The sequence below is a fragment of the Amphiura filiformis genome, chromosome 17 (assembly GCF_039555335.1).
Source record: "Amphiura filiformis chromosome 17, Afil_fr2py, whole genome shotgun sequence".
In the NCBI taxonomy this organism is placed as follows: Eukaryota; Metazoa; Echinodermata; class Ophiuroidea; order Amphilepidida; family Amphiuridae; genus Amphiura; species Amphiura filiformis.
In genome coordinates, this window is record NC_092644.1 from 33,554,578 (window position 1) to 33,582,198 (window position 27,621).

Here is a 27,621-nt window from a genome sequence, read left to right on the forward strand (position 1 = left end):
ACAATAATATGTCAAAATAAAAATCATACGTCATTCTTTGCCCAAATTCATAACCATGATAAAAAAATGAATATACTGAGTTCTTGTCACTTCAGCGTTAGAAAGGGCACAAAAAAACTTACACTTTTAATAAAATAATTTTTGGGAAAAAATAGAACTTAGCAGAGCAAGGTTTCGATCCTTGGACCTCTGGGTTATGGGCCCAGCACGCTTCCGCTGCGCCACTCTGCTTTGTGCTGTATATGTTAAAATTAATTGGTATCTTGAAGAATTTATTGATGTATTTTATTCTAAATGTTGTATATTTGATTGAGATAAAATTAACTTTAGGAGCAAACATTCTACTTTGAAAACACGATAGAAACAAATATTCAAAAGCACGATAGAAAGAAATATTTAGTAAATTAAATTGCAAGTTTACATCATTGAGCTTTAAACAACCGTTATTTTGATCTGATTATGTGATGGAGCAACACAGCACGGATGGTTCAGTGGTAGAATTCTCGCCTGCCACGCGGGAGGCCCGGGTTCGATTCCCGGTCCGTGCACTTTTTTCTTAATACTTACGTATTGAGTTATTCATCATTTTTTGTTGTTGTTTAAATTGGACTATTGTGTTAATTTGGGACTATCTCTTTAAACCTTTATATTTGGTCATGCTGTAGTAATAAAGACGTGGTAAATAGTACCTACCCAGTTACTGTAAAGAAACTTGGCTGCTGTTTGGATTATTTAAATAACTTTGTTTTAGGCATTTTGATTGGATCATGCAAATGAGTTGTTTGTTACCAAAATACCCTGATCACAACTGAAATTCGCATTAAATATATTTCATTTTCCCACGTTTTACAATAATATGTCAAAATAAAAATCATAAGTCATTCTTTGCCCAAATTCATAACCATGATAAAAAAAATGAATATACTGAGTTCTTGTCACTTCAGCGTTATAAAGGGCACAAAAAAACTTACACTTTTAATAAAATAATTTTTGGGAAAAAATAGAACTTAGCAGAGCAAGGTTTCGATCCTTGGACCTCTGGGTTATGGGCCCAGCACGCTTCCGCTGCGCCACTCTGCTTTGTGCTGTATATGTTAAAATTAATTGGTATCTTGAAGAATTTATTGATGTATTTTATTCTAAATGTTGTATATTTGATTGAGATAAAATTAACTTTAGGAGCAAACATTCTACTTTGAAAACACGATAGAAACAAATATTCAAAAGCACGATAGAAAGAAATATTTAGTAAATTAAATTGCAAGTTTACATCATTGAGCTTTAAACAACCGTTATTTTGATCTGATTATGTGATGGAGCAACACAGCACGGATGGTTCAGTGGTAGAATTCTCGCCTGCCACGCGGGAGGCCCGGGTTCGATTCCCGGTCCGTGCACTTTTTTCTTAATACTTACGTATTGAGTTCTTCATCATTTTTTGTTGTTGTTTAAATTGGACTATTGTGTTAATTTGGTACTATCTCTTTAAACCTTTATATTTGGTCATGCTGTAGTAATAAAGACGTGGTAAATAGTACCTACCCAGTTACTGTAAAGAAACTTGGCTGCTGTTTGGATTATTTAAATAACTTTGTTTTAGGCATTTTGATTGGATCATGCAAATGAGTTGTTTGTTACCAAAATACCCTGATCACAACTGAAATTCGCATTAAATATATTTCATTTTCCCACGTTTTACAATAATATGTCAAAATAAAAATCATAAGTCATTCTTTGCCCAAATTCATAACCATGATAAAAAAAATGAATATACTAAGTTCTTGTCACTTCAGCGTTATAAAGGGCACAAAAAAACTTACACTTTTAATAAAATAATTTTTGGGAAAAAATAGAACTTAGCAGAGCAAGGTTTCGATCCTTGGACCTCTGGGTTATGGGCCCAGCACGCTTCCGCTGCGCCACTCTGCTTTGTGCTGTATATGTTAAAATTAATTGGTATCTTGAAGAATTTATTGATGTATTTTATTCTAAATGTTGTATATTTGATTGAGATAAAATTAACTTTAGGAGCAAACATTCTACTTTGAAAACACGATAGAAACAAATATTCAAAAGCACGATAGAAAGAAATATTTAGTAAATTAAATTGCAAGTTTACATCATTGAGCTTTAAACAACCGTTATTTTGATCTGATTATGTGATGGAGCAACACAGCACGGGTGGTTCAGTGGTAGAATTCTCGCCTGCCACGCGGGAGGCCCGGGTTCGATTCCCGGTCCGTGCACTTTTTTTCTTATTGAGTTCTTCATCATTTTTGTTGTTGTTTAAATTTGACTATTGTGTTAATTTGGGACTACCTCTTTAAACCTTTATATTTGGTCATGCTGTAGTAATAAAGACGTGGTAAATAGTACCTACCCAGTTACTGTAAAGAAACTTGGCTGCTGTTTGGATTATTTAAATAACTTTGTTTTAGGCATTTTGATTGGATCATGCAAATGAGTTGTTTGTTACCAAAATACCCTGATCACAACTGAAATTCGCATTAAATATATTTCATTTTCCCACGTTTTACAATAATATGTCAAAATAAAAATCATAAGTCATTCTTTGCCCAAATTCATAACCATGATAAAAAAATAAATATACTGAGTTCTTGTCACTTCAGCGTTAGAAATGTCACAAAAAACTTACACTTTTAATAAAATAATTTTTGGGAAAAAATAGAACTTAGCAGAGCAAGGTTTCGATCCTTGGACCTCTGGGTTATGGGCCCAGCACGCTTCCGCTGCGCCACTCTGCTTTGTGCTGTATATGTTAAAATTAATTGGTATCTTGAAGAATTTATTGATGTATTTTATTCTAAATGTTGTATATTTGATTGAGATAAAATTAACTTTAGGAGCAAACATTCTACTTTGAAAACACGATAGAAACAAATATTCAAAAGCACGATAGAAAGAAATATTTAGTAAATTAAATTGCAAGTTTACATCATTGAGCTTTAAACAACCGTTATTTTGATCTGATTATGTGATGGAGCAACACAGCACGGATGGTTCAGTGGTAGAATTCTCGCCTGCCACGCGGGAGGCCCGGTTGCGATTCCCGGTCCGTGCACTTTTTTCTTAATACTTACGTATTGAGTTATTCATCATTTTTTGTTGTTGTTTAAATTGGACTATTGTGTTAATTTGGGACTATCTCTTTAAACCTTTATATTTGGTCATGCTGTAGTAATAAAGACGTGGTAAATAGTACCTACCCAGTTACTGTAAAGAAACTTGGCTGCTGTTTGGATTATTTAAATAACTTTGTTTTAGGCATTTTGATTGGATCATGCAAATGAGTTGTTTGTTACCAAAATACCCTGATCACAACTGAAATTCGCATTAAATATATTTCATTTTCCCACGTTTTACAATAATATGTCAAAATAAAAATCATAAGTCATTCTTTGCCCAAATTCATAACCATGATAAAAAAAATGAATATACTAAGTTCTTGTCACTTCAGCGTTATAAAGGGCACAAAAAACTTACACTTTTAATAAAATAATTTTTGGGAAAAAATAGAACTTAGCAGAGCAAGGTTTCGATCCTTGGACCTCTGGGTTATGGGCCCAGCACGCTTCCGCTGCGCCACTCTGCTTTGTGCTGTATATGTTAAAATTAATTGGTATCTTGAAGAATTTATTGATGTATTTTATTCTAAATGTTGTATATTTGATTGAGATAAAATTAACTTTAGGAGCAAACATTCTACTTTGAAAACACGATAGAAACAAATATTCAAAAGCACGATAGAAAGAAATATTTAGTAAATTAAATTGCAAGTTTACATCATTGAGCTTTAAACAACCGTTATTTTGATCTGATTATGTGATGGAGCAACACAGCACGGATGGTTCAGTGGTAGAATTCTCGCCTGCCACGCGGGAGGCCCGGGTTCGATTCCCGGTCCGTGCACTTTTTTCTTATTGAGTTCTTCATCATTTTTGTTGTTGTTTAAATTTGACTATTGTGTTAATTTGGGACTACCTCTTTAAACCTTTATATTTGGTCATGCTGTAGTAATAAAGACGTGGTAAATAGTACCTACCCAGTTACTGTAAAGAAACTTGGCTGCTGTTTGGATTATTTAAATAACTTTGTTTTAGGCATTTTGATTGGATCATGCAAATGAGTTGTTTGTTACCAAAATACCCTGATCACAACTGAAATTCGCATTAAATATATTTCATTTTCCCACGTTTTACAATAATATGTCAAAATAAAATCATAAGTCATTCTTTGCCCAAATTCATAACCATGATAAAAAATGAATATACTGAGTTCTTGTCACTTCAGCGTTAGAAAGGGCACAAAAAACTTACACTTTTAATAAAATAATTTTTGGGAAAAAATAGAACTTAGCAGAGCAAGGTTTCGATCCTTGGACCTCTGGGTTATGGGCCCAGCACGCTTCCGCTGCGCCACTCTGCTTTGTGCTGTATATGTTAAAATTAATTGGTATCTTGAAGAATTTATTGATGTATTTTATTCTAAATGTTGTATATTTGATTGAGATAAAATTAACTTTAGGAGCAAACATTCTACTTTGAAAACACGATAGAAACAAATATTCAAAAGCACGATAGAAAGAAATATTTAGTAAATTAAATTGCAAGTTTACATCATTGAGCTTTAAACAACCGTTATTTTGATCTGATTATGTGATGGAGCAACACAGCACGGATGGTTCAGTGGTAGAATTCTCGCCTGCCACGCGGGAGGCCCGGGTTCGATTCCCGGTCCGTGCACTTTTTCTTAATACTTACGTATTGAGTTATTCATCATTTTTGTTGTTGTTTAAATTGGACTATTGTGTTAATTTGGGACTATCTCTTTAAACCTTTATATTTGGTCATGCTGTAGTAATAAAGACGTGGTAAATAGTACCTACCCAGTTACTGTAAAGAAACTTGGCTGCTGTTTGGATTATTTAAATAACTTTGTTTTAGGCATTTTGATTGGATCATGCAAATGAGTTGTTTGTTACCAAAATACCCTGATCACAACTGAAATTCGCATTAAATATATTTCATTTTCCCACGTTTTACAATAATATGTCAAAATAAAAATCATAAGTCATTCTTTGCCCAAATTCATAACCATGATAAAAAAAATGAATATACTGAGTTCTTGTCACTTCAGCGTTATAAAGGGCACAAAAAACTTACACTTTTAATAAAATAATTTTTGGGAAAAAATAGAACTTAGCAGAGCAAGGTTTCGATCCTTGGACCTCTGGGTTATGGGCCCAGCACGCTTCCGCTGCGCCACTCTGCTTTGTGCTGTATATGTTAAAATTAATTGGTATCTTGAAGAATTTATTGATGTATTTTATTCTAAATGTTGTATATTTGATTGAGATAAAATTAACTTTAGGAGCAAACATTCTACTTTGAAAACACGATAGAAACAAATATTCAAAAGCACGATAGAAAGAAATATTTAGTAAATTAAATTGCAAGTTTACATCATTGAGCTTTAAACAACCGTTATTTTGATCTGATTATGTGATGGAGCAACACAGCACGGATGGTTCAGTGGTAGAATTCTCGCCTGCCACGGGAGGCCCGGGTTCGATTCCCGGTCCGTGCACTTTTTTTCTTATTGAGTTCTTCATCATTTTTGTTGTTGTTTAAATTTGACTATTGTGTTAATTTGGGACTACCTCTTTAAACCTTTATATTTGGTCATGCTGTAGTAATAAAGACGTGGTAAATAGTACCTACCCAGTTACTGTAAAGAAACTTGGCTGCTGTTTGGATTATTTAAATAACTTTGTTTTAGGCATTTTGATTGGATCATGCAAATGAGTTGTTTGTTACCAAAATACCCTGATCACAACTGAAATTCGCATTAAATATATTTCATTTTCCCACGTTTTACAATAATATGTCAAAATAAAAATCATAAGTCATTCTTTGCCCAAATTCATAACCATGATAAAAAAAAATGAATATACTGAGTTCTTGTCACTTCAGCGTTAGAAAGGGCACAAAAAAACTTACACTTTTAATAAAATAATTTTTGGGAAAAAATAGAACTTAGCAGAGCAAGGTTTCGATCCTTGGACCTCTGGGTTATGGGCCCAGCACGCTTCCGCTGCGCCACTCTGCTTTGTGCTGTATATGTTAAAATTAATTGGTATCTTGAAGAATTTATTGATGTATTTTATTCTAAATGTTGTATATTTGATTGAGATAAAATTAACTTTAGGAGCAAACATTCTACTTTGAAAACACGATAGAAACAAATATTCAAAAGCACGATAGAAAGAAATATTTAGTAAATTAAATTGCAAGTTTACATCATTGAGCTTTAAACAACCGTTATTTTGATCTGATTATGTGATAGAGCAACACTGCACGGATGGTTCAGTGGTAGACTTCTCGCCTGCCACGCGGGAGGCCCGGGTTCGATTCCCGGTCCGTGCACTTTTTTCTTAATACTTACGTATTGAGTTCTTCATCATTTTTTGGATAAAGGTGCGATGATGGTTATTTAGCGCGTTAGCGCTGCTCACTAGCAAAATTGCAAATTGCGCGGTATTTGCAATTTTCTGTTTTTTCCACGCTAATAGCGCTAATATCGCCGATAGCGTGATAATAGCAAACATCTGCTATTTCGTGCTAATTGTGGTGAACCAATTGCGCGCTATTACCAAAAGTGCTAAAACTGTTCTCGGCAAGGTAAGCGATATTAGCGCTAATATCGTTAATAGCGGCCATTAGCGTAATGCGCGCTATTAGCGCTATTAGCGTGAGTCGTGCTATTTTCATCACTAGCGCTATTAGCGCTAATAGCACTCATTTGCGTGAGATGCGCTATTAGCGCTAATAGCGTAAGGCGTGCTATTAGCGCTATTAGCACTCATTAGCGTGGGATGCGCTAATAGCGCTAATAGCGTAAGGCGTGCTAATAGCGCTATTAGCGCAAATACCGACAGGTATGCTAATAACGATATTACAACTCATTGTATTATGTGCCAAATTGTTCATTTTCTGAGAATGGTAGACGCTATTAGCGCTAATAGCGCTAATAGCACTCATTAGCGCGAGGTTCGCTATTAGCGGTAATAGCGTAAGGTGTGCTACTAGCGCTATTAGCGCTAATAGCGTAGTGTGTGCTAATACCGATATTAGCGCTCATTAGTGTATCGTTTGCAAATTTGAAAATTGTTCATTTTCTACGGATGGTAGGTGCTATTAGCGCTATTAGCGCTAATAGCGCTAATAGCACTCATTAGCACGAGGTGCGCTATTAGCGCTAATAGCGTAAGGTATGCTACTAGCGCTATTAGCGCTAATAGCGTAGTGTGTGCTAATAGCGATTTAGCGCTCATTATTGTATCGTTTGCAAATTTGAAAATTGATCATTTTCTACGGATGGTAGGTGCTATTAGCGCTATTAGCGCTAATAGCGCTAATAGCACTCATTAGCGTGGGATGCGCTATTAGCGCTAATAGCGTAAGGCGTGCTAATAGCGCTATTAGCGCAAATACCGACAGGTATGCTAATAACGATATTACAACTCATTGTATTATGTGCCAAATTGTTCATTTTCTGCAAATGGTAGACGCTATTAGCGCTAATAGCACTAAAAGCACTCATTAGCGCGAGGTGCGCTATTAGCGCTAATAGCGTAAGGTATGCTACTAGCGCTATTAGCGCTAATAGCGTAGTGTGTGCTAATACCGATATTAGCGCTCATTAGTGTATCGTTTGCAAATTTTAAAATTGACCATTTTCTACGGATGGTAGGTGCTATTAGCGCTAATAGCGCTAATAGCACTCATTAGCGTGAGATGTGCTATTAGCGCTAATAGCGTAAGGCGTGCTATTAGCGCTAATACCGACAGGTATGCTAATAACGATTTTACAACTCATTGTATTATGTGCCAAATTGTTCATTTTCTGCAAATGGTAGACGCTATTAGCGCTAATAGCACTAATAGCACTCATTAGCGCGAGGTGCGCTATTAGCGCTAATAGCGCAGTGTGTGCTAATAGCGATATTAGTGCTCATTAGTATATCATTTGCAAAATTTAAAATTTATCATTTTCTACGGATGGTAGGTGCTATTAGCGCTAATAGCACTCATTAGCGTGAGATGCGCTATTAGCGCTAATCGCGTAAGGCGTGCTATTAGCGCTATTGAGCGCTAAACACTCCAAGTGAGTTCCAAAATAAAAGGGCCCCGCAGGGCAACAAAGCTAGTGTGACCGCTGTCCCTACCATCAACAAAAAACATCAAGGCCACAGGGCCGGCAGGCCCGAGGCCGGAGACTCCCATACGACAACTTAACACTCCAAGTGAGTTCCAATATAAAAAAACATCAAGGCCACAGGGCCGGCAGGCCTGAGGCCGGAGACTCCCATACGACAACTTAACACTCCAAGTGAGTTCCAATATAAAAGGGCCCCGCAGGGCAACAAAGCTAGTGTGACCAATGTCCCCACCATTAACAAAAAACATCAAGGCCGCATGGCCAGCAGGCCCGAGGCCAGAGACTCCCATACGACAACTTAAAACTCCAAGTGAGTTCCAATATAAATGGGCCCCGCAGGGCAAGAAACTTAGTGTGATTGCTGTCCCCAACATCAACAAAAACATCAAGGCCGCAGGGCCGGCAGGCCTGAGGCCGGTGACTCCATACGACAACTAAACACTCCAAGTGAGTTCCAATATAAAAGGGCCCGGCAGGGCAAGAAATTTAGTGTGACCGCTGTCCGCAACATCAACAAAAAACATCAAGGCCGCAGGGCCGGCAGGGCCGAGGCCGGAGACTCCCATACGATAACTAAACACTCCAAGTGAGTTCCAATATAAAAGGGCCCCGCAGGGCAAGAAATTTAGTGTGACCGCTGTCCCCACCATCAGGAAAAAACATCAAGGCCGCAGGGCCGGCAGGGCCGAGGCCGGAGACTCCCATACGATAACTAAACACTCCAAGTGAGTTCCAATATAAAAGGGCCCCGCAGGGCATAAAAGCTAGTGTGACCGCTGTCCCCACCATCAACAAAAAACATCAAGGCCGCAGGGCCGATAGGCCCGAGGCCGGAGACTCCCATACGACAACTAAACACTCCAAGTGAGTTCAAATATAAAAGGGCCCCGCAGGGTTTAGAAACTTAGTATGACCGCTGTCCCCACCATCAGCAACAAACATCAAGGCCGCAGGGCCGGCAGGCCTGAGGCCGGTGACTCCATACGACAACTAAACACTCCAAGTGAGTTCCAATGTAAAAGGGCCCCGCAGGGCAACAAAGTTATTGTGACCGCTGTCCCCACCATCAACAAAAAACATCAAGGCCGCAGGACCGGCAGGCCCGAGGAGAGAGACTCCCATACGACAACTAAACACTACAAGTGAGTTCAAATATAAAAGGGCCCCGCAGGGCAAGAAACTTAGTATGACCGCTGTCCCCGCCATCAGCAACAAACATCAAGGCCAGTGACTCCCATACGACAACTAAACACTCCAAGTGAGTTCCAATATAGAAGGGCTCCGCAGGGCAACAAAGCTAGTGTGACCGCTGTCCCCACCATCAACAACAAACATCAAGGCCGCAGGGCCGGCAGGCCTGACTCCCATACGACCACTAAACACTCCAAGTGAGTTCCAATATAAAAGGGCCCCGCAGGGCAACAAAGCTAATGTGACCGCTGTCCCCACCATCAACAAAAAACATCAAGGCCGCAGGGCTGGCAGGCTAGAGGCCGGAGACTCCCATACGACAACTAAACACTCCAAGTGAGTTCAAATATAAAAGGGCCCCGCAGGCCAAGAAACTTAGTATGACCGCTGTCCCCACCATCAGCAACAAACATCAAGGCCGCAGGGCCGGCAGACCCGAGGCCAGTGACTCCCATACGACAACTAAACACTCCAAGTGAGTTCCAATATAAAAGGGCCCCGCAGGGCAACAAAGCTAGTGTGACCGCTGTCCCCACCATCAACAAAAACCACCGGCTGTTTGAGGCCAGAGACTCCCATACGACAACTAAACACTCCAAGTGAGTTCCAATATAAAAGGGCCCCGCAGGGCAAGAAACTTAGTATGACCGCTGTCCCCGCCATCAGCAACAAACATCAAGGCCGCAGGGCCGGCAGGCCTGAGGCCGGTGACTCCATACGACAACTAAACACTCCAAGTGAGTTCCAATATAAAAGGGCCCCGCAGGGCAAGAAAGCTAGTGTGACCGCTGTCCCCACCATCAACAACAAAGATCAAGGCCGCAGGGCCGGCAGGCCTGAGGCCGGTGACTCCCATACGACAACTAAACACTCCAAGTGAGTTCCAATATAAAAGGGCCCTGCAGGGCAAGAAAGCTAGTGAGACCTCTGTCCCCACCATCAACAAAAAACATCAAGACCGCATGGCCGGCAGGCCCGAGGCCGGAGACTCCCATACGACAACTAAACACTCCAAGTGAGTTCAAATATAAAAGGGCCCCGCAGGGCAAAAAACTTAGTGTGACCGCTGTCCCCACCATCAGCAACAAACATCAAGGCCGGAGGGCCGGCAGCCGCGAGGCCGGTGACTCTCATACGACAACTAAACACTCCAAGTGAGTTCCAATATAAAAGGGCCCCGCAGGGCAACAAAGCTAGTGTGACCGCTGTCCCCACCATCAACAAGAAATATCAAGGCCGCTGGGCTGGCACGCCTGAGACCGGAGACTCTCTTACGACAACTAAACACTCTAAGTGAGTTCCAATATAAAAGGGCCCCGCAGGGCAACAAAGCTAGTGTGACCACTGACCACTAATAGCACGCTTTCCCTAGACTTAGGATCTTTTTAGATTTAGCACAATTGCATATGACGTGCTATTATTTGCTATTAGCGCTAATAGCGCTATTAGCGCTAATAGCACGCTTTCCCTAGACTTAGAATCTTTTTAGATTTAGCACAATTGCATATGACGTGCTATTATTTGCTATTAGCGCTAATAGCGCTATTAGCGCTAATAGCACGCTTTCCCTAGACTTAGAATCTTTTAGATTTAGCACAATTGCATATGACGTGCTATTATTTGCTATTAGCGCTAATAGCGCTATTAGCGCTAATAGCACGCTTTCCCTAGACTTAGAATCTTTTTAGATTTAGCACAATTGCATATGACGTGCTATTATTTGCTATTAGCGCTAATACCGCTATTAGCGCTAATAGCACGCTGTCTCTAGACTTAGAATCTTTTTAAATTTAGCACAATTGCATATGACGTGCTATTAATTGCTATTAGCGCTATTGACATATTTGCCAAATGAGGCACTAATAACTGCTAAAACGCTAAAAGTGGTTTGGTAATAGCAGTTTTAACGGATTTTTCATTAGCGTTGCTATTAGCGCTATAATGCATAGAGATAGCATACTAATTAAATGCTAATAGCATTGTTAGCATAATAGCGCTAATTCTGCTATAAGCCATCATCGCACCTTCCTCATTTGTTGTTGTTGTTTAAATTGGATTATTGTGTTAATTTGGGACTATCTCTTTAAACCTTTATATTTGGTCATGCTGTAGTAATAAAGACGTGGTAAATAGTACCTACCCAGTTACTGTAAAGAAACTTGGCTGCTGTTTGGATTATTTAAATAACTTTGTTTTAGGCATTTTGATTGGATCATGCAAATGAGTTGTTTGTTACCAAAATACCCTGATCACAACTGAAATTCGCATTAAATATATTTCATTTTCCCACGTTTTACAATAATATGTCAAAATAAAAATCATAAGTCATTCTTTGCCCAAATTCATAACCATGATAAAAAAAATGAATATAGGCCTACTAAGTTCTTGTCACTTCAGCGTTATAAAGGGCACAAAAAAACTTACACTTTTAATAAAATAATTTTTGGGAAAAAATAGAACTTAGCAGAGCAAGGTTTCGATCCTTGGACCTCTGGGTAGGGATGACCAATGAACCATCAACTTGATTAGAACACTCCCATAGACATGCAGGGAGCTCAACTGTGCACTGCTTGCACATACATTTCTAAATTGATCTCATTCTTTTATTTTTCAATATTTGTCTGTAAAAGTTGGGGAAGTTACTGCCAATTATATTTTGTAACTATCTTGCAAATTACAGCAACATAACTTATTTTGTTTTTCTGTAAGTGCGAGTCAAAATTGGTCCATCGCCACAGTGCGCTTAATTGCCAGTGGCTGAGTTTAGCACTGCTCAAGAATGGCACAAAATATTCAAATCAGTAAGATCAGGTGAAAACGTGGCCTACTGAGCTGTAATTTGGCAGAGTTGCCAGTAATACCTCTATCATACCCTCTGTAAAAGGTTAAAAAATTGAACAAGTAGATCTCGAGTTACAAATTAAATCACCAGCTTCCCTTTGGAATTTTTATATTCCTTTCAAATCATGTTAAGAAGACACCTTTCTGAACATAAATGTGAAGTTTCGTGCTCATTCGATGTATTGTTCACCTGATCTTAACCCTAAACGTTTTCTTATATTTAGGCCTATAACATCTACAACTTGCTGCTGGCTATACCTTGTTTAGGACTTTCAAAAGAAGTACCTGAATGTGCAACCATAACTGTTTCAAAATAGCCCGCGATAGTCATGCAGGTAACTCCGAGGTCAAGCATTGAATTGGTTTGAACAAAGATACTCATAATGTATTGAGTGCTACTTTGGTTTGAATGAGGAATACTACAGGAATACACATGAGCATGATGAGGATAATCTCTATTGTTGTGAATGAGTCAATGACCTTCAAAACTTAAGATTTTGTTTACATACACCTACTAATTGGTCATATTAAACCCAATAACATTGAAATTCTTGGTTGTGAAAAAAAAGTTCACCTACTTAGTGCAATTTTGATTTTGTGCCATATCGGCTATCTTGGATGATTTTTGGCAAATGTCCTCTAAATGCATGATTTCAATGCCTTGGTTTGAAAAAATAAGTTATGCCAGTGACTAGTTAAGTGCCATTTCATAAGAAACCCTTTGATACTTTCACAATATGCTTGTTTCATGTTTGCAAATATGTTAAAATAAAGAAATATATAAAGGTAAATATATATGCTTATGCCAATTTTGCTCCCAACTGCTATTTTTGGACCTTGTCATTTTATTTCGTTCCAATGACCGGTCAGAATGGGAAACTTTGATAATTCATAATTCGAAAAGTTTTGACCGATTTTGACCATTTAACCACCAAAATACTTCTGTTGATTAGTTCTACTCAGAAAACAATCTTTTGTAGCAATAGGGTCAACATGAAATTTTGATGGTTATCCCTACTCTGGGTTATGGGCCCAGCACGCTTCCGCTGCGCCACTCTGCTTCGTGCTGTATATGTTAAAATTAATTGGTATCTTGAAGAATTTATTGATGTATTTTATTCTAAATGTTGTATATTTGATTGAGATAAAATTAACTTTAGGAGTAAACATTCTACTTTGAAAACACGATAGAAACAAATATTCAAAAGCACGATAGAAAGAAATATTTAGTAAATTAAATTGCAAGTTTACATCATTGAGCTTTAAACAACCGTTATTTTGATCTGATTATGTGATGGAGCAACACAGCACGGATGGTTCAGTGGTAGAATTCTCGCCTGCCACGCGGAGAGCCCGGGTTCGATTCCCGGTCCGTGCACTTTTTTCTTATTGAGTTCTTCATCATTTTTGTTGTTGTTTAAATTTGACTATTGTGTTAATTTGGGACTACCTCTTTAAACCTTTATATTTGCTCATGCTGTAGTAATAAAGACGTGGTAAATAGTACCTACCCAGTTACTGTAAAGAAACTTGGCTGCTGTTTGGATTATTTAAATAACTTTGTTTTAGGCATTTTGATTGGATCATGCAAATGAGTTGTTTGTTACCAAAATACCCTGATCACAACTGAAATTCGCATTAAATATATTTCATTTTCCCACGTTTTACAATAATATGTCAAAATAAAAATCATAAGTCATTCTTTGCCTAAATTCATAACCATGATAAAAAAAATGAATATACTAAGTTCTTGTCACTTCAGCGTTAGAAAGGGCACAAAAAAACTTACACTTTTAATAAAATAATTTTTGGGAAAAAATAGACCTTAGCAGAGCAAGGTTTCGATCCTTGGACCTCTGGGTTATGGGCCCAGCACGCTTCCGCTGCGCCACTCTGCTTTGTGCTGTATATGTTAAAATTAATTGGTATCTTGAAGAATTTATTGATGTATTTTATTCTAAATGTTGTATATTTGATTGAGATAAAATTAACTTTAGGAGCAAACATTCTACTTTGAAAACACGATAGAAACAACTATTCAAAAGCACGATAGAAAGAAATATTTAGTAAATTAAATTGCAAGTTTACATCATTGAGCTTTAAACAACCGTTATTTTGATCTGATTATGTGATGGAGCAACACAGCACGGATGGTTCAGTGGTAGAATTCTCGCCTGCCACGCGGGAGGCCCGGGTTCGATTCCCAGTCCGTGCACTTTTTTCTTATTGAGTTCTTCATCATTTTTTGTTGTTGTTTAAATTTGACTATTGTGTTAATTTGGGACTACCTCTTTAAACCTTTATATTTGGTCATGCTGTAGTAATAAAGACGTGGTAAATAGTACCTACCCAGTTACTGTAAAGAAACTTGGCTGCTGTTTGGATTATTTAAATAACTTTGTTTTAGGCATTTTGATTGGATCATGCAAATGAGTTGTTTGTTACCAAAATACCCTGATCACAACTGAAATTCGCATTAAATATATTTCATTTTCCCACGTTTAACAATAATACGGAAAAATAACAATCATGTGTCATGTTTTCCCCCAATATCTTAAAAACCAGAAAATATCTCAAAACTTGGGACTTTTTATGTTGAAGCCTATGTTCAAAATTCTATTAAAAAATTCAAAAATTTCAAAATTGTACATTATCATGACCATATTTGAAATCAGCGTGGAAAATGCATTAAAATGAGTACAAACAAGCCCAGTATTGTTTCAGAGGTTCTTGAGATAGCTCTTGATATTTTGAGAAAAAAGCCTCAAAACTTGGGACTTTTTATGTTGAGTCCTATGGCCAGCACTCAGAGCATTAAGTGAAAGGCTGTAGGCTGTTTCATAATTTGTTCACAGATACTTCCTTTTTATGTAAATGTCAGACATACCGCGTATCGTGTCATGGTTTACCCGACTATCAACATCTATTGGTTTGCTGATGGGCTAGGAGCTATAGTAGAAACACAATATCACAAATTACATTTTGTATTCGCGGTCTATTAAGAGGCTGTGTACATTTCGACTTATTGCCAAATCTACCCACAGGTGAAATTTAGTGGCACGCTTTCAAATTTGTAAGTTTAAGTGTAAGGCCCTATTCGGAAGTGTTTATACAGTGACGGTATTTTGTTTGTGTTAGATTGCTTTAATGTTGGTCAGGGCCGGATTTACCTTTTGGGGGGCCTGGGCCAGGCCAAAATTTGGAGGCCCCAAACGCAGCTTGAGGAAGGTATGTGCACTCAAGTGGCCAAGTTTTAGATTTTACTAGGACATTTGCGCGATAAAAAAATCTATTTTAGACTATTTTAGCTCAAATTGAATCTGAAATTTGCTATAAACATGTCAGTGCGCGCGAAGTGCGAAAAATTTTGTAATTTTTGCACCCTATTTTGGTCCAAAATATGGTGTTTTTCGGCTAAAATGGAAGATGATGCACACTGCACAAGGCAATTTTGGGGCCCTGGGCCCGGGCCCATCTGGCCCTATGGTAAATCCGGTCCTGATGTTGGTATTGATAAAGAAGCTTTCTACTGCTGATTGATGAAGTAACTATCTAATGCGGCCCATACACGTTCAATTTTATTGGCAATATCAACTTAGTTAGACCCTATAATACAAAATTTACCGATGTGCACTGATATTGGTGTTGATGAAGTAGCTTTCTACTGTTGATATTGGTATTGATGAAGTATAATGCGCAGCGAGTAGGTATCTACTACATGGTAATGATAAAGATCTACTGCTGATGCTGGTATTGAGAAAGAAGCTATGCCCACTGCTTGCTGACAAAGTAGTTTGCTATTATTTACCGTTAAGTGTGTAGTCCTCCAAAACAATCGCGGCACTTGCTTTGCTATAATTACGATTCACAAATATATGCCCCAGGTAAAAGTGTTGGTTCAGGTACTATATTTACATAATTATAGATATTGTACATGTTTTTACTAGATTTTTATCCCAAGTAAAAATAAGAATTAAACATTAATAATGCGAGTCAAATTATTTACTTATTGATCACACCACATTATGAGCTGATTAAAAAAGAAATAAAAATAAACCTGAAGGCACCGCCCGGATTCGAACCAGGGATCTCCTGTTTACTAGACAGGCGCTTTAACCGCTAAGCCACGGCGCCAGCTGTTGCTGTGAAATACTTTTAAGCTTTCATTTCAAAATAGCAGTATATTCTTTTGAATATATTTCAATGTTATTTCATAAAAAGACAAGATATCTTTTTTTGGAATAATAAATATACTGATTGTAATAAATCTAAATTGATGAAGTAGCTATTTACTGCTGTTTTATTGATAAATATGTTTTCTACTGTTGATACTTTGTATTTGGTTTTGAGGAAGAACTATCGACTACCAGGGCTGTCGAGTGCTGATCCATCGGAACACGCTTTTCAATACGGAATAAATGCTAACCTCATCGTGACATCATCCAAGCAGCAAAGTTCATTTCCCATTGAAAAGCGTTATCCGACGGATCTGCAGTCAACTCTGCTACTGAACAGGTGATGATGAAGTAGTTGGTTGTTATTTACTGTTCATCTGTTCACCCTAGTACAATACAGTATTTCACAGGCACACAAACCAAAATAATTTTTTCTGAATAATGAAAATATACAAGACAACGGCAAGGAACAAACTAGGGGCAAAAATCAAACACATAATGTTAGTGCATGAAATCTTTAAGACTAGAGACTGTTTATAGGATTGTGTGAGAGATAAAAACCCGACTCCGGGAGATTGTTCCAAGCAATACCTGCTGAGTAAACGAAACTGCCTTTGGATGAATTGGGACTTGGGAATGCCAGTATTGATGGAGAGTGAATGAGAAGTTTGAGAACAACGCCTGGAACTGCAGGATAAAGGTGCGATGATGGTTATTTAGCGCGTTAGCGCTGCTCACTAGCAAAATTGCAAATTGCGCGGTATTTGCAATTTTCTGTTTTTCCACGTTAATAGCGCTAATGTCGCCGATAGCGTGATAATAGCAAACCTGTGCTATTTCGTGCTAATTGTGGTGAACCAATTGCGCGCTATTACCAAAACTGCTAAAAATGTTCTCGGCATGGTAAGCGATATTAGCGCTAATATTATTAATAGCGGTCATTACCATAATGCGTGCTATTAGCGCTATTAGCATGAGTCGTGCTATTTTCATCACTAACGCTATTAGCACTCATTAGCATATCACTTGCAAAAGTTCTAAAAATAGCGCTAATAGCATTCATTAGCGCGAGGTGTGCTATTAGCGCTAATGCTACTAGCGCTATTAGCGCTAATAGCGTAGTGTGTGCTAATAGCGATATTAGCGCTCATTAGTGTATCGTTTGCAAATTTTAAAATTGATCATTTTCTACGGATGGTAGGTGCTATTAGCGCTATTAGCACTCATTAGCGTGAGATGCGCTATTAGCGCTAATCGCGTATGACGTGCTATTAGCGCTATTGAGCGCTAAACACTCCAAGTGAGTTCCAAAATAAAAGGGCCCCGCAGGGCAACAAAGCTAGTGTGACCGCTGTCCCTACCATCAACAAAAACATCAAGGCCACAGGGCCGGCAGGCCCGAGGCCGGAGACTCCCATACGACAACTAAACTCACCAAGTGAGTTCCAATATCAATGGGCCCCGCAGGGCAAGAAACTTAGTGTGACCGCTGTCCCCAACATCAACAAAAAACATCAAGGCCGCAGGGCCGGCAGGCCCGAGCCCGGTGACTCCCATACGACAACTAAACACTCCAAGTGAGTTCCAATATAAAAGGGCCCCTGCAGGGCAACAAAGCTAGTGTGACCAATGTCCCCACCATCAACAAAAAACATCAAGGCCGCAGGACCAGCAGGCCCGAGGCCGGAGACTCCCATACGACAACTTAAAACTCCAAGTGAGTTCCAATATAAATGGGCCCCGCAGGGCAAGAAAGCTAGTGTGACCGCTGTCCCCAACATCAACAAAAAACATCAAGGCCGCAGGGCCGGCAGGCCCGAGGCTGGTGACTCCCATACGACAACTAAACACTCCAAGTGAGTTCAAATATAAAAGGGCCCCGCAGGGCAAGAAAGCTAGTGTGACCGCTGTCCCCACCATCAACAAAAATATTAAGGCTGCAGGTCCGACAGGGATGAGGCCGGAGACTCCCATACGACAACTAAACACTCCAAGTGAGTTCCAATGTAAAAGGGCCCCGCAGGGCAAGAAATTTTGTGTGACCGCTGTCCCCACCATCAGCAAAAAACATCAAGGCCGCAGGGCCGGTGACTCCCATACGACAACTAAACACTCCAAGTGAGTTCCAATATAAAAGGGCCCCGCAGGGCAAGAAAGCTAGTGTGACCGCTGTCCCCACCATCAGCAACAAACATCAAGGCCGCAGGGCCGGCAGGCCCGAGGCCGGTGACTCCCATACGACAACTAAACACTCCAAGTGAGTTCCAATATAAAAGGGCCCCGCAGGACAAGAAAGCTAGTGTGACCGCTGTCCCCACCATCAATAAAAATATTAAGGCCGCAGGGCCGGCAGGCCTGAGGCCGGAGACTCCCATACGACAACTTAACACTCCAATTTAGTTCCAATATAAATGGGCCCCGCAGGGCAACAAAGCTAGTGAGATCTGTCCCCACCATCAAGAAAAAACATCAAGGTCGCAGGGCCGGCAGGCCCAAGGCTGTTGACTCCCATACGACAAAACACTCCAAGTGAGTTCCAATATAAAAGGCCCCCGCAGGGCAAGAAACTTAGTGTGTCCGCTGTCCCCACCATCAGCAAAAAACATCAAGGCCGCAGGGCCGGCAGGCCCTAGGCCGGTGACTCCTATACGACAACTAAACACTCCAAGTGAGTTCCAATATAAATGGGCCCCGCAGGGCAACAAAGCTAGTGTGACCGCTGTCCCCACCATCAACAAAAAACATCAAGGCCGCAGGGCTGGCAGGCCCGAGGCAGGAGACTCCCATACGACAACTAAACACTCCAAGTGAGTTCAAATATAAAAGGGCCCCGCAGGGCAAGAAACTTAATATGACCGCTGTCTCCACCATCAGCAACAAACATCAAGGCCGCAGGGCCGGCAGGCCCCAGGCCGGTGACTCCATACGACAACTAAACACTCCAAGTGAGTTCCAATATAAAAGGGCCCGCATGGCAACAAAGCTAGTGTGACCGCTGTCCCCCCATCAACAAAAAACATCAAGGCCGCAGGGCCGGCAGGCCTGAGGCCGGAGACTCCATACGACAACTAAACACTCCAAGTGAGTTAAAATATAAAAAGGACCCCGCAGAACAAGAAACTTAGTATGACCGCTGTCCCCGCCATCAGCAACAAACATCAAGGCCGCAGGGCCGGCAGGCCTGAGGCCGGTGACTCCCATACGACAACTAAACACTCCAAGTGAGTTCCAATATAAAAGGGCCCCGCAGGGCAACAAAGCTAGTGTGACCGCTGTCCCCACCATCAACAACAAACATCAAGGCCGCAGGGCCGGCAGGCCCGAGGCGCGGCCGGTGACTCCCATACGACAACTAAACACTCCAAGTGAGTTCCAATATAAAAGGGCCCCGCAGGGCAACAAAGCTAGTGTGACCGCTGTCCCCACCATCAACAACAAACATCAAGGCCGCAGAGCCGGCAGGCCCGCGCGGCCGGTGACTCCCATACGACAACTAAACACTCCAAGTGAGTTCCAATATAAAAGGGCGCCGCAGGGCAAGAAAGCTAGTGAGACCTCTGTCCCCACCATCAACAAAAAACATCAAGGCCGCAGGGCCGGCAGGCCTGAGGCCGGAGACTCCCATACGACAACTAAACACGCCAAGTGAGTTCCAATATAAAAAGGCCCCGCAGGGCAAGAAATTTTGTGTGACCGCTGTCCCCACCATCAGCAAAAACATCAAGGCCGCAGGGCCGGCAGGCCCCAGGCCGGTGACTCCTATACGACAACTAAACACTCCAAGTGAGTTCCAATATAAATGGGCCCCGCAGGGCAACAAAGCTAGTGTGACCGCTGTCCCCACCATCAACAAAAAACATCAAGGCCGCAGGGCCAGCAGGCCCCAGGCTGTTGCCTCCCATACGACAGCTAAACACTCCAAGTGAGGTCCAATATAAAAGGACCCCGCAGGGCAAGAAACTTAATATGACCGCTGTCTCCACCATCAGCAACAAACATCAAGGCCGCAGGGCCGGCAGGCCTGAGGCCGGTGACTCCATACGACAACTAAACACTCCAAGTGAGTTAAAATATAAATGGGCCCCGCAGGGCAAGAAACTTAGTATGACCGCTGTCCCCGCCATCAGCAACAAACATCAAGGCCGCAGGGCCGGCAGGCCCGAGGCCGGTGACTCCCATACGACAACTAAACACTCCAAGTGAGTTCCAATATAAAAGGGCCCCGCAGGGCAACAAAGCTAGTGTGACCGCTGTCCCCACCATCAACAACAAACATCAAGGCCGCAGGGCCGGCAGGCCCGCGCGGCCGGTGACTCCCATACGACAACTAAACACTCCAAGTGAGTTCCAATATAAAAGGGCCCCGCAGGGCAACAAAGCTAGTGTGACCGCTGTCCCCACCATCAACAACAAACATCAAGGCCGCAGGGCCGGTAGGCCCGAGGCGCGGCCGGTGACTCCCATACGACAACTAAACACTCCAAGTGAGTTCCAATATAAAAGGGCGCCGCAGGGCAAGAAAGCTAGTGAGACCTCTGTCCCCACCATCAACAAAAACATCAAGGCCGCAGGGCCGGCAGGCCCGAGGCCGGAGACTCCATACGACAACTAAACACTCCAAGTGAGTTCAAATATAAAAGGGCCCCGCAGGGCAAAAAACTTAGTGTGACCGCTGTCCCCACCTTCAGCAACAAACGTCAAGGCCGCAGGGCCGGCAGGCCCGAGGCCGGTGACTCCCATACGACAACTAAACACTCCAAGTGAGTTCCAATATAAAAGGGCCCCGCAGGGCAACAAAACTAGTGTGACCGCTGTCCCCACCATCAACAAGAAATATCAAGGCCGCTGGGCCGGCACGCGTTATTTCTTTCTGTAGTAGATAAAGGGTGAGAAACAGACCATTACCATAGATAATCGGTGTCTTGTTGAGGTATCTCGCGAGACCCCGGGGTCTCGCCTTCCGAGCGACTAACATGCTCACCATACCTCAACAAGACACCGATTATCTATGGTAATGGTCTGTTTCTCACCCTTTATCTACTACATAATGGGCCGCAATGCGATAACACGTAGTACATACATGTAATTATAGGCCTATGAGGCTAGATATAACACGAGTTTATTACCATTATTATTTCCTCTTACTTAATAAAATAAAAGAAATCGATAGAATTAAAATTCTACAAAGGTTTACCTGGGGTTCGAACCCACAACCTATGTATCCATAGTCTAATGCCTACACGACTGTGCTATGATTCGTTGTGCCAGAAAGGTGTTTGTTTATGATACTATTACTAGTATATTAGTACTAATAAATACGAATATAATCCTAACCCTAACCCTAACCCTAACCCTAACCCTAACCCTAACCCTAACCCCTAAACCCTAAACCCTAACCCTAACCCTAACCCTAACCCTAACCCTAACCCTAACCCTAACCCTAACCCTAACCCTAACCCTAACTCTAACCCTAACCCCTAACCCTAACCCTAACCCTAACCCTAACCATAAGACCCTAACCCTAACCTTGACAATAATGAACCTTGCCTCGGACGATGCGGTTAGTGATATATTGCGGCCCATTATGGTTGCAGAAAGAAATTAAGCGGCCGGCACGCCTGAGGCCGGAGACTCCCATACGACAACTAAACACTCTAAGTGAGTTCCAATATAAAAGGGCCCCGCAGGGCAACAAAGCTAGTGTGACCACTGACCACTAATAGCACGCTTTCCCTAGACTTAGGATCTTTTTAGATTTAGCACAATTGCATATGACGTGCTATTATTTGCTATTAGCGCTAATAGCGCTATTAGCGCTAATAGCACACTGTCCCTAGACTAAGAATCTTTTTACATTTAGCACAATTGCATATGACGTGCTATTAATTGCTAATAGCGCTAATAGCGCTATTAGCGCTAATAGCACGCTTTCCCTAGACTTAGAATCTTTTTACATTTAGCACAATTGCATATGACGTGCTATTATTTGCTATTAGCGCTAATAGCGCTATTAGCGCTAATAGCACGCTGTCTCTAGACTTAGAATCTTTTTACATTTAGCACAATTGCATATGACGTGCTATTAATTGCTATTAGCGCTATTAGCGCTAATAGCACGCTTTACCTAGACTTAAATTTTTTAGATTTAGCACAATTGCATATGACGTGCTATTATTTGCTATTAGCGCTAATAGCACGCTTTCCCTAGACTTAGAATCTTTTTAGATTTAGCACAATTGCATATGACGTGCTATTAATTGCTATTAGCGCTAATAGCGCTATTAGCGCTAATAACACGCTTTCCCTAGACTTACAAACTTTTTAGATTTAGCACAATTGCATATGACGTGCTATTAATTGCTATTAGCGCTAATAGCGCTAATAGCACGCTTTCCCTAGACTTAGAATCTTTTTAGATTTAGCACAATTGCATATGACGTGCTATTATTTGCTATTAGCGCTAATAACGCTATTAGCGCTAATAGCACGCTTTCCTAGACTTAGAATCTTTTAGATTTAGCACAATTGCATATGACGTGCTATTATTTGCTATTAGCGCTAATAGCGCTAAGCGCTAATAGCACGCTTTCCCTAGACTTAGAATCTTTTTAGATTTAGCACAATTGCATATGACGTGCTATTATTTGCTATTAGCGCTAATAGCGCTATTAGCGATAATAACACGCTGTCTCTAGACTTAGAATCTTTTTACATTTAGCACAATTGCATATGACGTGCTATTAATTGCTATTAGCGCTAATAGCGCTATTAGCGCTAATAGCACGCTGTATCTAGACTTAAAATCTTTTTACATTTAGCACAATTGCATATGACGTGCTATTAATTGATATTAGCGCTAATAGCGCTATTAGCGCTAATAGCACGCTTTCCCTAGACTTACAAACTTTTTAGATTTAGCACAATTGCACATGACGTGCTATTAATTGCTATTAGCGCTATTGACATATTTGCAAATGAGGCACTAATAACTGCTAAAACGCTAAAAGTGGTTTGGTAATAGCAGTTTTAACGGATTTTTCATTAGCGTTGCTATTAGCGCTATAATGCATAGAGATAGCATACTAATTAAATGCTAATAGCATTTGTAGCATAATAGCGCTAATTCTGCTATAAGCCATCATCGCACCTTCCTCAACTGCAGGGAAAGAGAGAAGGATTACGACAGCACTAGTTAGAAATGAATTTAAAACAAGAACAGGGGATAAACAAGAGCGGCGAATTGGTGAATCACCAATCACCAGCAGATATTTTCATTTTACCTGTGCCCAGTCAAAGTTTGCACATTAGCAAGAAGATACTATGACCGGACTGCTTTCTAAAACCCTTGCATTCCAGGTAAAAAGACATCGTTTCTTGATAACACACGATTACGGGTATATTGTAATATTAAAAAAATTACATGAAGGCACCGCCCAGATTCGAACCAGGGATCTCCTGTTTACTAGACAGGCGCTTTAACCGCTAAGCCACGGCGCCAGCTGGTGTTATGTTACGTTAGATGTTCAATTGTATTGATGACGTAGTTATACTGCTGTTGTTGGTATTGATAACGTAGCTAACTACTGCTGTTTTTGGAGGAAGGTGCGGGATTGGCTCTTAGCAGAATTAGCGCTATTTTGCTAAAACTGCTATTAGCACAGAATTAGTGTATAGAGTCTATGAGAAATAGCGCTATTAGCAACGCTATCCACAAAAGTGTTAATTCTGCTAAGAGCCACTCAAGAATTAGCACTAATAGCGTATTATTAGCGTCATATGCAATTGTGCTAAAATTGAAAATATTCTAACTCTAGGAAAAGCGTGCTATTAGCGCTATTAGCGCTAATAGCGATTAATAGCAAGTCATATGCAATTGTGCTAAATGTGAAAATATTATAACACTAGGGAATGCGCGCTATTAGCGCTATTAGCGCTAATAGCAATTAATAGCACGTCATATGCAATTGTGCTAAATCTAAAAGATTCTAAGTCTATGAAAGCGTGCTATTAGCGCTATTAGCGCTAATAGCAAATAATAGCACATCCTATGCAATTTGTGCTAAATCTAAAAGATTCTAAGTCTAGGGAAAGCGTGTTATTAGCGCTAATAGCGCTATTAGCGCTAATAGCAGTTAATAGCACGTCATATGCAATTGTGCTAAATCTAAAACGATTCTAATTCTAAGTAAATCGTGCTATTAGCGCTAATAGCGCTATTAGCGCTAATAGCAAATAATAGCACGTCCTATGCAATTTGTGCTAAATCTAACAGAATTCTAAGTCTAGGGAAAGCGTGCTATTATTTGCTATTAGCGCTAATAGCGCTATTAGCGCTAATAGCAAATAATAGCACGTCCTATGTAATTTGTGCTAAATCTAAAAAGATTCTAAGTCTAGGGAAAGCGTGCTATTAGCGCTAATAGCAATTAATAGCACGTCATATGCAATTTGTGCTAAATCTAAAAAGATTCTAAGTCTAGGGAAAGCGTGTTATTAGCGCTAATAGCGCTATTAGCGCTAATAGCAATCAATAGCACGTCATATGCAATTGTGCTAAATCTAACAGAATTCTAAGTCTAGAGAAAGTGTGCTATTAGCGCTAATAGCGCTATTAGCGCTAATAGCAAATAATAGCACGTCCTATGCAATTTGTGCTAAATCTAAAAAGATTCTAAGTCTAGAGAAAGTGTGCTATTAGCGCTAATAGTGCTATTAGCGCTAATAGCAAATAATAGCACGTCCTATGCAATTTGTGCTAAATCTAAAAATATTCTAAGTCTAGGGAAAGCGTGCTATTAGCGCTAATAGCGCTATTAGCGCTAATAGCAATTAATAGCACGTCATATGCAATTTGTGCTAAATCTAAAAAGATTCTAATTCTAAGGAAATCGTGCTATTAGCGCTAATAGCGCTATTAGCGCTAATAGCAATTAATAGCACGTCATATGCAATTTTGCTAAATCTAAAAAGATTCCAAGTCTAAGGAAAGCGTGCTATTAGCGCTAATAGCAATTAATAGCACGTCCTATGTTTTTTGTTGATGTTGGGGACAGCGGTCACACTAAGTTTCTTGCCCTGCGGGGCCCATTTATATTGGAACTCACTTGGAGTGTTTAGTTGTCGTATGTGAGTCTCCGGCCTCAGGCCTGCCGGCCCTGCGGTCTTGATATTTTTGTTGATGGTGGGGACAGCGGTCACACTAGCTTTCTTGATTTGCGGGGCCCTTTTATATTGGAACTCACTTGGAGTGTTTAGTTGTCGTATGGGAGTCACCGGCCCTGCGGCCTTGATGTTTTTTGCTGATGGTGGGGACAGTGGTCACACTAAATTTCTTGCCATGCAGGGCCCTTTTATATAGGAACTCACTTGGAGTGTTTAGTTGTCGTATGGGGGCCACCGGCCTCAGCCCTCCCGGCCCTGCGGCCTTAATATTTTTGTTGAAGGTGGGGAAAGCGGTGACACTAGCGTTCTTGCCCTGCGGGGCCCTTTTATATTAGAACTCACTTGGAGTGTTTAGTTGTCGTATGGGAGTCACCGGCCTCGGGCCTACCGGCCCTGCGGCCTTGATGTTTTTTGCTGATGTTGGGGACAGCAGTCACACTAAGTTTCTTGCCTTGCTGAGCCTATTTATATTGGAACTCACTTGGAGTGTTAAGTTGTCGTATGGAGTCTGCGGCCTCAGGCCTGCTGGCCCTGCGGCCTTGATGTTTTGTTGATGGTGGGGACAGCGATCACACTAGCTTTCTTGATTTGCGGGGCCCTTTTATATTGGAACTCACTTGGAGTGTTTAGTTGTCGTATGGAGTCACCGGCCTCAGCCTGCCGGCCCTGCGGCCTTGATGTCTTTTGTGATGGTGGGGACAGTGGTCACACTAGATTTCTTGCCTTGCGGGGCCCTTTTATATTGGAACTCACGTGGAGTGTTTAGTTGTCGTATGGGAGTCTCTGGCCTCAGCCCTCCCGGCCCTGCGGCCTTAATATTTTTGTTGATGGTGGGGACAGCGGTGACACTAGCTTTCTTGCCTTGCGGGGCCCTTTTATATTGGAACTCACTTGGAGTGTTTAGTTGTCGTATGGAGTCACCGGCCTCAGGCCTGCCGGCCCTGCGGCCTTGATGTTTTTGATGATGTTGGGGACAACGGTCACACTAAATTTCTTGCATTGCGGGGCCTATTTATATTGGAACTCACTTGGAGTGTTAAGGTGTCGTATGGGAGTCACCGGCCTCGGGCCTGCCGGCCCTGCGGCCTTGATGTTTTTTGTTGTTGGTGGGGACAGTGATCACACTAGCTTTGTTGCCCTGCGGGGCCCTTTTATATTGGAACTCACTTGGAGTGTTTAGTTGTCGTATGGGAGTCACCGGCCTCAGGCCTGCCGCCTTTGATGTTTTTTGATGATGGTAGGGACAGCGGTGACACTAGCTTTCTTGCCCATGCTGGGCCCTTTTATATTGGAACTCACTTGGAGTGTTTAGTTGTCGTATGGAGTCACCGGCCTCAGGCCTGCCGGCCCTGCGGCCTTGATGTTTGTTGTTGATGGTGGGGACAGCGGTCACACTAGCTTTCTTGATTTGCGGGGCCCTTTTATATTGGAACTCACTTGGAGTGTTTAGTTGTCGTATGGAGTCTGCGGCCTGGGCCTGCTGGCCCTGCGGCCTTGATGTTTTGTTGATGGTGGGGATAGCGATCACACTAGCTTTCTTGCCCTGCGGGGCCCTTCACTTGGAGTGTTTAGTTGTCGTATGGGAGTCTGCGGCCTCGGGCCTGCTGGCCCTGCGGCCTTGATGTTTTTGTTGATGGTGGGGATAGCGATCACACTAGCTTTCTTGCCCTGCGGGGCACTTTTGTATTGGAACTCACTTGGAGTGTTTAGTTGTCGTATGGAGTCACCGGCCTCAGGGCCTGCCGGCCCTGCGGCCTTGATGTCTTTTTTGCTGATGGTGGGGACAGTGGTCACACTAAATTTCTTGATTGCGGGGGCCCTTTTATATTGGAACTCACGTGGAGTGTTTAGTTGTCGTATGGGAGTCTCTGGCCTCAGCCCTCCCGGCCCTGCGGCCTTAATATTTTGTTGATGGTGGGGACAGCGGTGACACTAGCTTTCTTACCTGCGGGGCCCTTTTATATTGGAACTCACTTGGAGTGTTTAGTTGTCGTATGGGAGTCACCGGCCT

The 27,621-nt window shown here is 41.3% G+C and overlaps 21 non-coding genes across 21 annotated transcripts; 10 read left to right on the forward strand and 11 right to left on the reverse strand.

The window, feature by feature from the left end:
- Positions 1 to 159: 159 nt before the first annotated feature.
- On the reverse strand, positions 160 to 231 carry Trnam-cau (transfer RNA methionine (anticodon CAU)). The gene has a single exon. It is a non-coding gene; the product is annotated as a tRNA-Met (tRNA).
- Positions 232 to 477: 246 nt separating this feature from the next.
- On the forward strand, positions 478 to 548 carry Trnag-gcc (transfer RNA glycine (anticodon GCC)). Its single transcript has one exon. It is a non-coding gene; the product is annotated as a tRNA-Gly (tRNA).
- A 460-nt stretch (positions 549 to 1,008) lies between these two features.
- Positions 1,009 to 1,080, reverse strand: Trnam-cau (transfer RNA methionine (anticodon CAU)). The gene has a single exon. It is a non-coding gene; the product is annotated as a tRNA-Met (tRNA).
- A 246-nt stretch (positions 1,081 to 1,326) lies between these two features.
- On the forward strand, positions 1,327 to 1,397 carry Trnag-gcc (transfer RNA glycine (anticodon GCC)). The gene has a single exon. It is a non-coding gene; the product is annotated as a tRNA-Gly (tRNA).
- Positions 1,398 to 1,857: 460 nt separating this feature from the next.
- Positions 1,858 to 1,929, reverse strand: Trnam-cau (transfer RNA methionine (anticodon CAU)). The gene has a single exon. It is a non-coding gene; the product is annotated as a tRNA-Met (tRNA).
- Positions 1,930 to 2,175: 246 nt separating this feature from the next.
- Positions 2,176 to 2,246, forward strand: Trnag-gcc (transfer RNA glycine (anticodon GCC)). The gene has a single exon. It is a non-coding gene; the product is annotated as a tRNA-Gly (tRNA).
- A 447-nt stretch (positions 2,247 to 2,693) lies between these two features.
- Trnam-cau (transfer RNA methionine (anticodon CAU)) lies at positions 2,694 to 2,765 on the reverse strand. The gene has a single exon. It is a non-coding gene; the product is annotated as a tRNA-Met (tRNA).
- A 246-nt stretch (positions 2,766 to 3,011) lies between these two features.
- On the forward strand, positions 3,012 to 3,082 carry Trnag-gcc (transfer RNA glycine (anticodon GCC)). Its single transcript has one exon. It is a non-coding gene; the product is annotated as a tRNA-Gly (tRNA).
- A 459-nt stretch (positions 3,083 to 3,541) lies between these two features.
- On the reverse strand, positions 3,542 to 3,613 carry Trnam-cau (transfer RNA methionine (anticodon CAU)). Its single transcript has one exon. It is a non-coding gene; the product is annotated as a tRNA-Met (tRNA).
- A 246-nt stretch (positions 3,614 to 3,859) lies between these two features.
- Positions 3,860 to 3,930, forward strand: Trnag-gcc (transfer RNA glycine (anticodon GCC)). Its single transcript has one exon. It is a non-coding gene; the product is annotated as a tRNA-Gly (tRNA).
- A 444-nt stretch (positions 3,931 to 4,374) lies between these two features.
- On the reverse strand, positions 4,375 to 4,446 carry Trnam-cau (transfer RNA methionine (anticodon CAU)). Its single transcript has one exon. It is a non-coding gene; the product is annotated as a tRNA-Met (tRNA).
- A 246-nt stretch (positions 4,447 to 4,692) lies between these two features.
- On the forward strand, positions 4,693 to 4,763 carry Trnag-gcc (transfer RNA glycine (anticodon GCC)). Its single transcript has one exon. It is a non-coding gene; the product is annotated as a tRNA-Gly (tRNA).
- Positions 4,764 to 5,220: 457 nt separating this feature from the next.
- On the reverse strand, positions 5,221 to 5,292 carry Trnam-cau (transfer RNA methionine (anticodon CAU)). The gene has a single exon. It is a non-coding gene; the product is annotated as a tRNA-Met (tRNA).
- Positions 5,293 to 5,538: 246 nt separating this feature from the next.
- On the forward strand, positions 5,539 to 5,607 carry Trnag-gcc (transfer RNA glycine (anticodon GCC)). The gene has a single exon. It is a non-coding gene; the product is annotated as a tRNA-Gly (tRNA).
- Positions 5,608 to 6,057: 450 nt separating this feature from the next.
- Positions 6,058 to 6,129, reverse strand: Trnam-cau (transfer RNA methionine (anticodon CAU)). Its single transcript has one exon. It is a non-coding gene; the product is annotated as a tRNA-Met (tRNA).
- Positions 6,130 to 6,375: 246 nt separating this feature from the next.
- Positions 6,376 to 6,446, forward strand: Trnag-gcc (transfer RNA glycine (anticodon GCC)). The gene has a single exon. It is a non-coding gene; the product is annotated as a tRNA-Gly (tRNA).
- A 7,134-nt stretch (positions 6,447 to 13,580) lies between these two features.
- Positions 13,581 to 13,651, forward strand: Trnag-gcc (transfer RNA glycine (anticodon GCC)). The gene has a single exon. It is a non-coding gene; the product is annotated as a tRNA-Gly (tRNA).
- A 448-nt stretch (positions 13,652 to 14,099) lies between these two features.
- Trnam-cau (transfer RNA methionine (anticodon CAU)) lies at positions 14,100 to 14,171 on the reverse strand. The gene has a single exon. It is a non-coding gene; the product is annotated as a tRNA-Met (tRNA).
- A 246-nt stretch (positions 14,172 to 14,417) lies between these two features.
- On the forward strand, positions 14,418 to 14,488 carry Trnag-gcc (transfer RNA glycine (anticodon GCC)). Its single transcript has one exon. It is a non-coding gene; the product is annotated as a tRNA-Gly (tRNA).
- Positions 14,489 to 16,334: 1,846 nt separating this feature from the next.
- Trnat-agu (transfer RNA threonine (anticodon AGU)) lies at positions 16,335 to 16,407 on the reverse strand. The gene has a single exon. It is a non-coding gene; the product is annotated as a tRNA-Thr (tRNA).
- Positions 16,408 to 23,872: 7,465 nt separating this feature from the next.
- On the reverse strand, positions 23,873 to 23,945 carry Trnat-agu (transfer RNA threonine (anticodon AGU)). Its single transcript has one exon. It is a non-coding gene; the product is annotated as a tRNA-Thr (tRNA).
- Positions 23,946 to 27,621: the final 3,676 nt, after the last annotated feature.